Here is a 14,972-nt window from a genome sequence, read left to right as displayed (position 1 = left end):
TCAGTCATTTCAGAGATGTCTTATTCTTCCTGACCCTACTTGGGGTTTTCTTAGCAGAGATACTGGAATGGTTTGTAATTTTCTTCTGAAGCTCATTTTATATATGAGTCACTAAGGCAAACAAGGTTAATTCATGCAACTATTAAGTTTCTGAGGCCAGAGTTGAACTAAGGAAGATTAGTATTCTTGATCTCCTCAGACATTCTGTCCTCTGTGCCACTTGACTACCCTATCTTGGAATACATAGATTTAAAATATATTTAGTTTAAAAGGCTTTAGGCATGTATGAGCATCCACCCATTCCTTTTGTTTTTAAATAGTAGCCTTTTATTTTCAAAATATTTGCAAAGATATTTTCAACATTCAGCCTTGCAAAACCTTGTGTTACAAACTTCTTTGCCTTCCTTTCCTCCATTCCTTCTCCTAGATAGCAAGTAATCCAAAATATGTTAAACTTGTGCAATTCTTCTATATATATATATTTCCACAATTATCAGGTTGAATAAAAAAATCAGATTAAAAGAAAAAAATAGAAAGAAACAAAAAGCAAGCAAAAAACAACAACAACAATAAAAAAGTAAAAATATTATGTTGTGATCTATAGTCAGTTCCCACCATACTCTCTCTGGATGAAGATGGCTGTCTCCATCACAAGTCGATTGAAATTGGCCTGAATCATCTCATTGTTGAAAAGTGCCACGTTCCTTAGAATTTAAAATCTCACAGTTTTGTGATTGTGTACAATGTTCTCACTTTACTTAGCATCAGTTCATGTAAGTTTCTCCAGGCCTTTCTAAAATCATCCTTCTGATCCTTTCTTATAATAATAATATTCCATTACATTCATATACGATAACGTAGTCACCCATTTCTTAGTTGATGGGCATGTACTCAATTTCTAGCTCCTTATGACTATAAAAAGGGCTACTTTGCACAAATAGGTCCTTTCCCTTTTTATGATATTTTTGGGATACAGACCCAGTAGAGACACTGCTGGATAAAAAGGTAGGCAGTTTGAAAATTGCTGTCCAGAATGGTTATATCAATTTGCAATTCCACTAAAAAAATATTAGTGTCTTAGTTTTCCCATATCCTCTCCAAAATTTATCATTATTTTTTCCTGTTTTAGCCAATCTGGAAGATCCATCCATTTCTTTTTACTATTATAGTCAAGACATTCTCTATGTCTCTGCCCTCAGATATAGGAAATCTCTACTTTCCCCTATATCTTTTATAAACAAGCACTTAGATTATAAAACACAGCACATAACAAGAATAATTTATCTAAAAGAGCAATTACTGTCATAATAAGAAAATATGTCACCAAGAGTTGCATTCCATGCAAAGTATTTTGGCTTCCAAAACACCAGGATGGATCAATGCTTGTTGTTCCAACATAACAGCCACATCATACCAGTTCTATCCTTTGGATTACACTCAGAAGACAGACATATTGGGATAAGAGTTTGTCCTTGATCATAGGACCCTTAACTGTATACTGGAAATTCATGAGTTTTAATCATAATCAACTAAAATAACTGAAAAAATCATTTCAGTAAAATAGTAGGACATAAAGAAAGTTCAGATGGGTGGAGATAAGGGAGAGAACCTAGAACTCAAAAATTTTAAGAACAAATGTAAAAAGTTCTTTTAATTTTAACTAATGTTTTAAATGTTTTCAAATATCTAAAATAAATAAATAAAATCAGGCAAAAAAAGAGAAAGCTCAGAAAAGTCACCAGATATTTTGCATTTACTAACAAAATTCAGAGAAAACATTAAAATGAAATTCTATTTAAAATATTTATGGATATGCAAAACAAGTGGGAGTCTACCTACCAAAATATACTCAAGATATATATAAATTCAACACCATCGCTCTCCTTACAGAAATAAAGGATAAGAGATAATTGAAAAAATATTAATTCCTCATTGTTGGATCATATCAATAAAAAAAAAACTATTACAGCAAATAATTCTTCATTTTACGTAATTAGAGTCATACTAATCAAATTACTCGGAGAATTTTTTTCTTGAGCTGGAGAAAGTAATAATCTTAGCAGCTTCATTGTACATTACTTCTCTTCCCTGACTCTGAAATCCAGCTCCACTGGTCTCTCTATTCCTCACATACAACACCCCATTTCTAATATTTGTGGCCTTGCAGTGACTTTATTTTTGCATTTCTTACTTAGAATGTATTCTCTCTTCAGTTGTTTCTCTTATAGTCCCTCTCTTAAGGCAAAACTCAACTTCATCTTCTACATGAAAGGTTTCAGAAAGAATAACATAATTGTTCCTCCTCAAATACTATGTATTAATTTTTTTGCATTTGTGTTTATTCTTTGTATTTATTTCATACATATTTGTCTATGTACATAATAGTTCCCTAATTAGAATGTAAGCTCCTTGAAGGCAGAGACTTTCATTTTCATCTTTTTATATACAGCAACAAACATAATGTTCAGAAAAAATAGACACATAATGAATTCTTGTTGGTTGATATTTTCAATAGCAATATTTATTTTTAGTGGAACAAACTAATTCAGTAAGACCCAGAAGCATAGAACATAAAAAACCCAAGGATACCAACTATTGAGTAAAGATTCAACATTTGACAAAAACTACTGGGAAAATTATGAAGTAAAATGATTCAGTAGAGAAGTCTTACTTTAACAAGTAAAAAAGGTGATCATTTAAGAAGAAAAGATGTTTGCACAGATCTGAAAAGTTTTTGAAAAAAAATCTACTTAAAATTAGAAAGGAGACAAATGAAAATGTTCCATAACCAAGATATATAAAAATTCATTCAAATTATAAGAACAATGGTCATTCCCCAATAGAGAAATAATCAAAGGCTATGATCAAGGAGTTCTCAAAGAAATATAAATTATCAACTACCGTATAAGAAATTGTTTTAAATAAATAATGGGAAGAAAAATACACAAACCCCTAAACCTCTGAAATGTTTGCTTCATTCTCATCAGGCTGGCAAAAATGACAAAGCAAGAAAACAGTAGTAGTTGGAGGATCCTTGGGAAGAAAGGAAAACTGATTCATAGTAGTTGAAAATGATAATTAATTTAACTATTCTTAAGTATTGTATTATTACTCATGAGGAATGACAATTTCTTGCTAATTGATTAAGAATGAATGATTCTGCCTAGCACTATCAGACCTAAAACTATACTATAAAGCAGCAGTCATCAAAATCATTTAGTACTGGTTAAGAAATTGTTAGATCAGTGAAATAGGTTAGTTATACATGCCACAATAATCAAAGACTATAGTAATGTAATATTTGATAAATCCCCAAACTCCAGCTTCATGGATAAAAATTCACTATTTCACAAAAATTGCTAGAAAAACTGGAAAATAATATGTTAGAAACTTGGAATAGACCTACAACATCTCATACCTCATATTAAAATAAGGTCAAAATGGGTACATGATTTGGGCAGTAATGATGATATTATAAGCACATTAGGAAAGGAAGAGGTAGCTTGCCTATCGGATCTTTGTAGAAAAAAATAATTTATAAACAAAGAAGATCAAGAGAACATTATGAAATGCAAAATGGACTTCGATAAACAATAAATTAAAAAGTATTTGCACAAACAAAACCAACAGAACAAGATTAAAAGTGAAGTACAAAGCTGAGGAAATTTTTTTTTACAGCCAGTGTTTCTGATAGTGAGACTATTGTCTCACTTCTAAAATATATTAAAAAAACTGTGTCAAATTTATAAGAATACAAGTCATTCCCCAATTGATAAATGGCCAAAAAGGTGAACAAATAATTTTGAGATGACTAAATTAAAGTCATCTATAGTCTTATGAAAAAATGTTTTAAATTACTATTGATTAAAGAAATGCAAATTAAAACAACTCTGAGGTACCATCTCACACCTCTCAGATTGGCTAAGATGACAGGAAAAGATAATGATAAATGTTGTAGGGGATGTGTGAAAACTGGAAGAATAATGCATTGTTGGTGGAGTTGTAAAATGATACAGCTATTCTAGTGAGCAATACAAAACTATGCCCAAAGAGCTATCAAACTGTGCATACCATTTGATCCAGCAGTGCCATTATTGCATCTGTATCCCAAAGAAATCATAAAGAAGGGAAAAGGACCCACATGTGCAAAAATGTTTGTAGCAGCTCTCTTTGTGGTGATGTCCATTAGTAGGGGAATGGCTGGATAAATTATAGCACATGAAAGGAATGGAATACTATTATTGTATAATAAAAAACTAACAAGCTCACTTTGTGATGCTAAGTGAAATAAATAGAACCAGGAACACATTGCACAAAGTAATAGCATGATTGTTCAATGATCTACTATGAAAGACTTAGTTCTTTTCAGCAATTGGAAGATCCAAGACCACTGCAATGAATTTTTTTTTCCTGAGGCAGTTAGGATTAAGTGCTATCTAGCTGCCCCTGAACTTTTTTTTTCTTTACAAAACAAGAGAGAACATTGTCATGTGTCATGTGTCAACAATAATATTCCATTATTTTCATGTACCATAACTTATTCAGCCATTCCCCTACTGATGGGCATCTATTCATTTTCCAAGTTTTTGTTACCACAAAGAAAGCTGCTACAAACTTTTTTTCACATGTGGGTCCTTTTCCCTTCTTTATGATTTCCTTGGGATACATCAGGGAGGATTGAAATATATAACAAGTAATTACAAGTTCAAGAAAGTATATTTATAATACATATAATACATATTTATACATATAAATATATTATACACATATATCATGTATGTTATACACATTATATATAACAATATATTATATATAAAACATATGTATATATAATTAGTAGAAGAAATGATATTCATGAGTGTCCATATTTTCTTTACTTCTTTATAAATTGTTCTTTTTTCTCTCCTACTCATTTAAAAATATTATTTTTTCCTCTTTTATACTCCCACCCCTAAGCAGGATATAGTTATAAAAAGATATATTTATATACACATATATAGATATATACATACACATACATACACACATATCCCTCTCCTCACATCCACATATACATATCTTTCCTATTACTGCTGACTCTTTGCTTTAATTCTGCACCTTAACTTGCTTTGCTATTATTTAACCTCCCCCCTCCCATGGATCCCTTCCTTGTCTTCTACTCTCACCTTTTGCTTATCTGTCCACCCATCCCTTTCCCCTTATTTTTCATAGATTTTGGATATATCCTTCATGGTATTTATTTAGTGTTGCCTATTTAACCCTTTTCTAATTGGCTAACTTTTTTTCCTCATAATCTTCTTGTTTTTCTTGGATTTTTTTTTTAGTTTTTCCTCAATGTTTCTCATTTGATTTTTACATTCTTTTTTGAGTTCTTCTATAAATTCTTTCTGGGTGGGGAGCCATTTCACATTACTCTTTAGGGGAGAACAATATCTTTTTAGTTTAGCGTTCTCCTCTGAAGATGAACTCTGATCTTCCCTGTTTCCACAGTAAGTTTCTATGATGGAGTTCTTTCTTTTTTGCTGTTTGGATAGAAAATGCTATCTGCATCCAGAGAAGTATGGAGACTGTAAATCAATACATGCTAGTTCACTTTTTTTCTTCTTTTTATTTCTTTCATGTTTTTTCTCTTTTGTTCTGATTTTTTTTCTCCCAACCTGATTCATAAAGAAATACATATTAACAAAAATATGTATATATTATATATGTATAAGCAGAAAAAAAAACAATAAAAAGGGGAAAAAGGAATAGAATGAAATATTCTTAAGTAATTCATCAGCAAACATCTATTAAAACATCTATTTTGTTTTAGGCACAATGCTAAAACCAAAGAAAGCAATACTGTCCATTTGGGGATGATTGATTGTTTCATATTTTGGCAGATACCTGGCTTGGGAAGGTTTTAAGTCTGGAAAGGAAAAAGACTTAGAGGGTACATGCTAGGTGTCTAAGAATAGTAGTTGAGCTATCATTTAGAAGGGGAATTTGTTTTGTTCTGAATGACTCCAAGAAAGAAATAAGTATAATGCATGAAAGAGTCAGAGGGGTAAGTTTCAGCTTATATGAAGAAAATCTGCTTGCCAATTATAATTGTTCCAAGAAAAAATGAAATTCTTTGGAAGGTAGTAAGTTTAATATCATTATAATTATTTGGGTAATTACAGGATTTTAGAGATATTTCATTTCAAGATTTATCATATTTTTAGATTAGAATGGTATTTGCACAGTTTATATCTTTTGATTTCAAGTAGTGTTTTTTGACTATGCCATTCTTGAACAAAATTAAATTTGCTATTCCTTCAAATTTAGAGATTTTATAATTCACAGGTCATACATGTAAATGACCAAATGAAATTAATCCTCTTTGTTTGGAGAGATACAGAAAGACAGATGGACACACATATACAGAGAGAGAGAGAGAGACAGAGAGAGAGAGAGAGAGAGACAGAGAGACAGAGAGAGAGATAAGGTAGAAGGGAAGGAAGGGAGGGAGAAAGAAAGAGGGTAAAAACAAAGAAATAAACAGAAAAGCTCCCTAATGGAGCTTCATGGTTTGGTTAAAGTTAAATTTTAATAATATAGTCAGTGACTTCCACATTTGATCATGACTATATTTACAATTGTAAATTATTTAAAATGGCTTCAAATGGACACAATGTAAGGCTAGATGGCGAATTTTTGTTTCAATTAAATTGAACAAAAAATGACAAATATTTTCTATGTGTAAAATGCAGAAGTAGGTATAAAGATAAATAACTCCTTGTTTGAAGATATTCACAGGGTATTACAAAATGAAATTTGTATAAAAACATAAAAAAATAAAAACTCTGTTGGTCTAAAAAGCTCTGCTTTTTGGCCATAGTCTGTATGACAACAAATTATCTCCTAATTCATCCTCTTCTATGGTATCATACTTTGCTGACTGTGTTTATTAGATCTTCTATTCCTGAAAACTTCTGTGTTAGAGATGTCAGTAGCAGGTACACCTCTATACCTGTGACATCAAATGTGGAAAAACCACCTGACAGTTCTCCCACAAAACCTATATTGTTCTGACTTCACAAGTGTTTCTCCTAAGTTGTCATAATTTATGAACTATTTCTCTATGCATACAAAGCTACAGTTTATTGATCCATAGGTTCTGGTATGGAAGACAAGACGTCTGACATCTATTCTGATCAGGAAGAATGGCAGGTGAGCTAGAAGAGCCAAGACCAAAGAGAATCCTATCTATGAAACTGTTATTGAATATTCTTTTGGGTCTTGAGACTATTTGTACTTCAAGTACAAAGTACAAAGCATCCACTTTGTTAGTATCGTTATTTTTTCCCCCCTTCCTCCCACTCTATACCCTGAACCTAGGGGAACCACTGAGTCTTATATAAGTTTGACTCACCAAATGAAGGCCTCTTGTTTCCAGTATCACAGGTTAATCTGACTTTTTTTGTGTAAAGAACTTGTGAAAGTCTTTAGAGTTCCATGAAGACTACAATGACCAGGAACATGAACAAATGAAGAAATATTTTAAACAGCTCAATGATATTTTTAGAAATTGAAACACAGGTGTGGTATGTGAAGTACATTTGCATTTGCCTTATCAATCTTTTAGTGAACAGTAAAATAAAACAAATGTGTATATGACATTTACTCAAGCATGTGTTAAGAATAAGATATATGAAAATATGAAAAAGCCAATAATCTCCATCACAAAATTATTTATTCAGGAAGAGGTTAATTCTAAAAGAAGTAATTTCTTATCCTTCCAATTCTTCTTTGAAAAGTTAGGAGAGAAACAGAGCAACTCATTTTGAATCTCAATGATAAAAACAGAACTTTTCTATTATTTATATAATCCCAATTCTTAAGCATTGAATGTATTAGTTCCCAGAACTATAGAACAGAAAATTTCTCTTGGTAAATCCATAGAAATAATTTTTCACTGTTCACTGCTTCATAAAGCCTAATCCATAAATTGAAAGTATGATTAGTCTCTTTAAGTATTGCTTTATACAGTGATGATTGCTATAAGAAAATGAGAAACTTAAACATAAATTATGGTTGGTAACAATGATAATCAAAACAAAATCTGAAATGCAGTTAGAAATGAGCCATAGCATCCATTGCTAGAAAGTGGTACGCTAAAAATGGTTGGTCCAATTGTTGAGATGATATGTGACATTCTCAACCTTATTTTCTCACAAGCTCTGAGAACACTGAAATTAATCATGTTAGAGAAAATAGCACCACTTGAACTTTACAGTAGCATTAAGAAGAACATTTTCCAAAGGCTTTTATAAGTTACACAACATCCAGACAGTGAATCTGACTTCAAATTCTTTTTAGAACTTTATAGAAAAAGATTAGATCTGCTCCAATTGGTCAGTGCAGTTATTAATTCTTTTTTTTTTTTAAAGATGACTAACGTCTTTTTCCAGAATATTTGAGATTCATTAACAATGAAGATTTCAATAGATATTTTCCACATAACCTAATGATATTTGGTTACCTCCAAACTAATCAACCAGTGTATCAGCTCAATTTCTCCATACATGGTTTCATGTGTCTTCCTACAGAATTGGAAGGAAATATGTTTTCCTATTAATAACTGCTGCCATTGGTTGCCCTCCTTTGACCTTCTTAGATTCAGGTTTAATTCAGTTTATTTATTGTTGCTATGGTTGTTGTTGTTACATAATTTATTAATACTAGTTTTATTTTCTCCACCTATTGCAAAAAAAAAAAGTGGTACAATAAAAGTGTTTTGACTTTAAGGCAGAGGACCTGTATTCAAATGTTTATTGTCTATGTGACATTCCTCATTCCACTCTTTCACAGATAAGGTTGTTGTAGATATGGTATTTTAAAGTACTTGTTCTTTATCCTTCATTTTTGAAGAAGACTAGTAACTTTAAAGTACTATATTAATATTTGATATTATGATAAGCTCACTCATACCAATCTATCACTTCCTTTAATTTCAAGGTGGCCTATCTCTAGCACTTGCTCCAATCTCAATTCTCTGTCATGCACATGCTATAAATATTATTAAAATCTCTATTTAACATATGAGGAAAGTAAAACAGAGAATAGGAGATTTGTTTCAATTCAATAAGAACCTATTAAATGTCTACTATATGGTAGATACTGTTCTAGATTGTGAAGATAAAAAGACAAAGTAAAATAAACTCTCCTTTCCAGAATTTATACTCTAATGGTAGAGAAGCAATATGTACAGAGATAATTACAAACTACATGCAGAAGTAAGACACAGTACTAGGGAACAGGCATATCTTTTTGATATATAACCTATAAGACAAGTTCTTAGCACTTGAACTTCAAGTTAGTAGGAAAACTTCCTTCTAGGGCATGCTTGATTTTCACAATTTTTGTCTTAAAATAGCTCTGTGAGGTAGGTGATGTAAATATTACTCTTTTCACTATGGAGACTAGAAATTGAAAGAGAGAGGGAATTGAAGCTCAAAGAGATTCAATTACTTCCCTATAGTACATAGCAAGTATCTAAACTTTTATTTTAACTCAGTTTTCCTGACTCTAAGTTCAGTCCTTTATCCACCTATCAGTTAATTGACATACATTTAATTAAATACTTCTGAGTTCCAGACACTGCATTAGCACAGTGCTGGGGATTCAAACAAAGGCAAAAAAGATCCTTATTCTTAAAGAGCTCCCAATTTAATAAAACAATATTCAAACAACTATGTCTAAACAAGATATGGCACTGGATAAATTGGAGTTGGTCTAGAGAGAGAAAGAGTATTATTAGGAAAGACTTCTTGAAGAATTTATTATTGAACTTGGGATTTGAAAGCAACAGGGAAGTCAGAAAGTAGAGATCAAGAGAGAATCTAGCTTGGTGGGGCAGCTTTAGAAATGCTTAGGGGAGGGAGATGGTGTGTCTTATAAGAGAAATATTAAGCATGACTTATCACTCTCTCACAGAGTATATGAAGATGAATGAGTTATAAGAAAACTGGTGTGGTAGCAGGTGATCAATTTGCAAATGACTGTGATTGTCAAACACTATCTTGTTTTTGATACTAGAGTGAAAAGGAGCTACTGGAATTCATTAATAAAATGCTATTCTATGGTATTGTTCATCCTTCATTTTTGAAGAGGATCAATGATATTACCAGTAATATCTTGAATTGTGAATGAACTGGATTTATGTGAAGCAGAGTTGTGCAAACTGATCAGACCTATTCTAGTTCCATCATGTAGTGAGAATAGCACCAGTCTTGAAATCAAGAGACCTTGGTTCAAGTATGAGCTTCAACAATCAAGTGACAATTGCCCCTGAACAAGAGGCTTTCTTTCTCTGATTCTAATTTTTTATTTGTAAAATGGAGATAACACTTGCACTCACTACCTTACCAAATCCTTATGAATATTTGCTTGTTGCATCTTAAAATACCAAACAAAAAAATGAAAAGAAAATTATTACAAACAAGAGGTCAATTGGCAAAGCCAGGGTCTGCAGATTATATGTAGCTATTAAATAACAGAGTTACCATTCTTATTTCTCATTCTACCTCCATATAACCCTCTCTTTTCAAGGTGTCACTAGAACTGCTTTATAATTTCCCCAGCTGGCATTCAGTCAATAGGTGGTGATGAGGAATGTGTTATAGGGAAGTTAATTAAGCAAAGTGTAATATAGATTTTCCTATATTTCAAATATGGAGTAAAACTTAAATATCAGCATTATTATTCCAGGTTTCTATCATTAAAGGTTTGCAATAATTTTAATAACTTCTTAATAGTTTTTTTTTTCTGCCAAATGCTAGAAATAAGTAAATATTCATATTGTCATGAATTTCCATGTGTTTCCTTCCTATTTACAGTTATCAGTCCATTTTTTTGGCCTATTAAGTTTTGGTGAGTATCTGATATTTCATGATTTCTATATTTTTGACAGGTTTCTATAGTGAGATTAATCAAGGTCTTCAGTATGCTTTTACTTAAACGTGCTCGCATATCCTCTGCCAGATATTTGCATCCATGCTAGTTTTATTCCTGCTGCTGAATATTTCCTCCTTCATTATTTATTGTTGCCATCGTCTCTACTGTGGATTAGTTCTGCTCTATTGCTTTTGGTTTAGCATCTGGAGACAAGCATGAAGATTTCAGATATAAGCTCTCAGATATTTTAAAACCTATATTCTTAAGTATAGTTACCTCTCATTGATCAAACTTAAAAAATTATCTGTATTTTACATATTTACTTTACCTCATCTTTTTATAGGATAAAAAATGAGTTAAGTGAAATATCTATGTGATAGTAGAAAATACTTAATTTATAATTTGTAGGGGGAATTGTATACATTTGTCAAAATATCCAGTTCAAATTGGGAAATTTAAATATGTTAAACTCTTGTTATCCACTTGATTAGCTCCAATATTTCTATTTTTGTAGAGCTATAGTTCTATAGAACATAGAACTTTCAAAGAGTTTCAAAGAACTCTTTCATGTGGAAAGAGCATGAAATTTAGAATGTGAAGACCTAAGATTAAATCTCAACTCTGTCACTTACTGGGTGTGATTTTGCTTTCCCCAGTAATAAAATGAGTTCATACTAAATAATCTCTGAGGTCTTTTCTAGTTGTAAATCCTATGAGCCTCAGTTAATAGCACCAAGACTACTTAACTAAAGACTGCAATTAATTTGATATATTTCTGTAGTCAGTTAACCTTTAACCTAATTAATTCTAGCTTTCTTATCCTCTTTTTTCTTTTTCTCTCTCCCCCCTCCCTCCTTCTTTCCCTCTCTCTCTTTTCTTTCTTTCTTTCTTTCTGGGGCTAGAAACTATTAAGTGCCTGAGCACAGATTTGAACTCAGGTCCTCCTGACTTCAGGGCTGGTGCTCTACCCACTGTGCCACCTAGTTCTCCCCTCTCCCTTCCCCAACCATAGCTTTCTTATGCTCTCAAGTTTTATTTATGTTCTATGCAGAGAAATACTTAGCTAGAACAATTTAATACAGAATGGCATGGATTACAAAGGGAAATTAAATACAGACCCAGAGAAGAAGAATGGGAAATTAAATAGTTTCTTACCTATTCTTTTCAGGTTTATCACTATCTTCATTATTTTATTTGAAAGACTTAGAGTAGATATTCTTTTTTAAAAAAATGTTTTTATTTCATTAAATATTCCTGATTACAATTAAACATTTTAATATTCATTTAAAATGAATTTTAAATTCTCCCCCTTCTTCCTACCCTTTCCTCACCCCTTGAGAAGTCAAATGATATGATACTGATTATCCATATGAAGTTATGCAAAGCATATTTTCTATTTTAGTAATGGAAAATAAAGAAAGTAAAAGTGCATGCTTCAATATATACTCAGAGTTCATTAGTTCTCTCTCTAAAGGTAGGTAGCATTTTTTATCATGTGTCCTTTGTATTATTGTCTTGAATCATTGTCTTGATCAGAACATTTACATCTTTTACATTTGATTATCCTTACAATGTTGCAACTACTGTGTGCCACTATGTACTTGTTCTTCTTTTTTCTTTTTATTTAATAGCCATTTATTTACAGGTTATATGTATGGGTAACTTTACAGCATTAACAACTGCCAAACCTCTTGTTCCAATTTTTCACCGCTTATCCCCCACCCCTTCCCCCAGATGGCAGGATGACCAGTAGATGTTAAATATATTAAAATATAAATTAGATACACAATAAGTATATATGACCAAACCATTATTTTACTGTATGTACTTGTTTTTCAAATTTCACTTTTTTATAGCACATATTCTTAATATCTCCTTGTGCCATGGACATCTTTGGAAATCTGATGAAGCTAATGTACCCTTCTTAGACAAATTATTTTAAAGGTGAAAATATTCATGTATCCTAAGTTGAGAACAACTATTGAAAAAAAGCATATCAAATTTAAGTGCCATGCTCTATGATGAGGAATCAGTGAATTTTATAGATGTAAAAGACCTAAAGAATAATCTCTACTGCAGCCTATCCAAAAAGATGCCATCAAACTTCTTAAAGATCTTAAGTGAAATCTACTATGTCCCTTAGGTAGTCCATTCTGCTTGGGCTGTAGTCTCTAAGAAGTCTGTTCTTATTAAGCCTACTTCATCCTCTTTGCAATTTCTAACTATTGTTCATGTATATTGCCTGTGCGATGAAAAAGATCAAGTTACTTTCATACTTGAAAAATAGAATTATAAGCAAGCATGCAAGAGATAATGAAAGAGGGAAGGAGGGAAGAAAATACCTATTAAGTGCTAACTATGGACCATCCAATACTAAAAAAAGCTATTTGTCAATCCTCACAACAACTCTGAGAGATGAATAGAGAATATTATCCTCATTTCATAGTTGAAGATATTGAGACAGAAGGTAAATAACTTACCCACACAACTAGTAAGTATCTGATTCCAGATTTGAACTTAGATTTTCATGACTTTAGGCTCAGCATTTCATTTGATCTTTCCTTTTATCTAAACTAATAAAAATATGGAAAAAGACACAAATATATACCAAAAGTTTAGTGAAGAAATACATTCAAACAAATAAACAAATGGAAACATGGAAAGGGAAATAATATTTAAGGAAATTATTCAGGAGCAAAACAAATCTTAAGTTTGGAATGAGAACAGTAGCAAAAATGGTGTGAAAGAAAAAAATAAGGAGAGAATAAGGAGAGAGACATGAATAGAAGAAAATGTATAAGAAAAGGAACAAAGGGAAATAAAAAATTAACTCTCATTGCTGTTGATATGAATGGTACAAACTAACCCACAAAATGGAGGTGATAGATATATAGATGTGAAAACTATAACAATGGGGGGAATTCAATGCATTCTATTATACTTAGATAAATCTAACCAAAAAATAAAGAATTTAATAACCTAAATATCATTTAATTAGTATTTAATTACTTTTATTAAAAAAAAGAAAAAAATAGACCAAGGAGTGGAAAAGCAAGCAAAAATTGTAGAGAAATCAACAATTTTGAAATCACAATTAAACACCAAAAGAGAAATCCTGAAAAATGAAAGATAAGATCAGCAAAATGGAAAAAAATGGATTAATAAATTTAAATAGGAGCTGTTCAAAAGAAAACAAAAAATAAAAGCTCATCAATTAAGTTGATTAAAATAAGAGGAAAATCAAATTGCCAATATAAAAAATAAGAGAGAATTTGCCAGAAATCATTAAAGACTTAGAGATTTTACCAAAAACTTTTTTGTCTTCCTATTTTATGCCAACAAATCCAGGAACCTAAATAAAATAAATTAGCACATATAAAAATGTAAAATACTCAAATTTACAGAAAATGCAGAGAATTTCAGCAACTTAATTTCAGTCAGAAATTGAAACCATAAATGAATTTCCAAAATTTCTAGGACCAGATGAATTTAAAAGTTAATTTGATCCCATATTCAAATTCCACTATTACAGTAACTATTTAAGAAAAGAGCAAGAGAAGGGATCCTACCAAATTATTTTTGTGACAGATATGGTCTTGATATATTAAGCATAGCAGCTCAAAAGTAAACAAAGAAAACTAGAAACCAATATCTCTAATGTATATATATACTAATTTTTAAAACAAATTATCAGCAAAAAGGGTAAAATCATAAAGATTACACACTGTATAACATTTATATATTATTACATTTTATACATTATTGTAAATTTTATTATTATGACCAGTTTGCATTTATATTAGTATTGATATATTGTTTTAATACTAGGAAAACCATACACTTAATGAACTATTTTAATTAAAAAAGGTCAATAAGATCACATTATTATATCTGCATATGGAGAAATGGCTTTTTTCCATTTATTTTAAAAATTTATGAGTTCTAATTTCACTGTCTTCCTTTTGTTCCTCCCTGACCCATTGAGAAGACAAGCAAGATAAAGCACATTAAATATATAAATTCATGTAAAAGCGATTTCCAAATTACCCATG

At 31.1% G+C, this 14,972-nt stretch overlaps 1 long non-coding RNA gene across 1 annotated transcript in view; it reads left to right on the top strand.

The window, feature by feature from the left end:
* Nucleotides 1–14,972, top strand: part of LOC116420609 — a 94,561-nt gene that overhangs the window by 60,154 nt on the left and 19,435 nt on the right. Inside the window, exons 3-4 of the long non-coding RNA XR_004230975.1 lie at nt 7,139–7,194; nt 10,863–10,896. This is a non-coding gene — a long non-coding RNA (uncharacterized LOC116420609). The remainder of the gene's footprint in view (nt 1–7,138; nt 7,195–10,862; nt 10,897–14,972) is intronic.

The sequence above is a fragment of the Sarcophilus harrisii genome, chromosome 1, assembly GCF_902635505.1.
Source record: "Sarcophilus harrisii chromosome 1, mSarHar1.11, whole genome shotgun sequence".
NCBI lineage: Eukaryota > Metazoa > Chordata > Mammalia > Dasyuromorphia > Dasyuridae > Sarcophilus > Sarcophilus harrisii.
This window is presented reverse-complemented; position numbering and strand designations above follow the sequence as displayed.